Source organism: Hyla sarda, chromosome 2 (genome assembly GCF_029499605.1).
Source record: "Hyla sarda isolate aHylSar1 chromosome 2, aHylSar1.hap1, whole genome shotgun sequence".
Taxonomy (NCBI): Eukaryota; Metazoa; Chordata; class Amphibia; order Anura; family Hylidae; genus Hyla; species Hyla sarda.
In genome coordinates, this window is record NC_079190.1 from 436,784,011 (window position 1) to 436,784,739 (window position 729).

Here is a 729-nt window from a genome sequence, read left to right on the forward strand (position 1 = left end):
AGAAGAAAATACATTTCCAGAAGGTCAACCATCCCTGCAGCCTCCACCAATCTGGGTTTTATGGCAGAGTGGCCAGAAAGAAGTCTCTCCTAGGTAAAAGACACATAAAAGCCACCTGGAGTAAAAAAAAAACAAAAAAAAAACAAAAAACAAACAAGCAAAAAAAAATCCTAAAGGACTCTTGCACTGTAAGAAACAAAGTTCTATTGCTTCTCGGCCTCTTGGCTATGATCAAGTGTAGTATCTGTTCTTATCAGGTAGTCCACTGGTGGGAATGGATGGCTACATGGAGGAGCAGGTGTTCTGGGGCTGGTTCCACAAAACCAGCTCAATGGCTGGATGTGACCTGTTTACTCCGGGTCTTGCCATGAGGCCGAGAGGGTCTAGGGCCGAGGTACTTTAGCGCCTTGGGGAGTAGTGATCCCGAGGTGCCAAAACTCACTGGGTGTATGGCCTTCTGGCTAGGATCAGAGAAATTTTTATAGATCCGTCCGGATTTCCGGGCAATGTACCTGAAGCACTCCAGGAATTTGGGTAAAACACAGCTTGCTTTATTGAATTATAGGACCGAAGTCACATACAGAAATCTTGTCTGATGCGTTTCACCCTCTCTGGAGCTTAATTGTAGACAGACAAAAATTACAAATTTGTAATATTTGTCAGTCTACGATTAAAGGGGTTGTCCACTGCCCTGCCTTTTGGAGCTCCGCTCGCAGCGTCCAGAAGTTC

The 729-nt window shown here is 45.1% G+C and overlaps 1 pseudogene; it reads left to right on the forward strand.

Moving 5' to 3' along the window:
* The first annotated feature begins 205 nt into the window (after positions 1-205).
* On the forward strand, positions 206-375 carry LOC130359861 (U2 spliceosomal RNA; annotated as a pseudogene).
* The last annotated feature ends 354 nt before the right edge of the window (positions 376-729 follow it).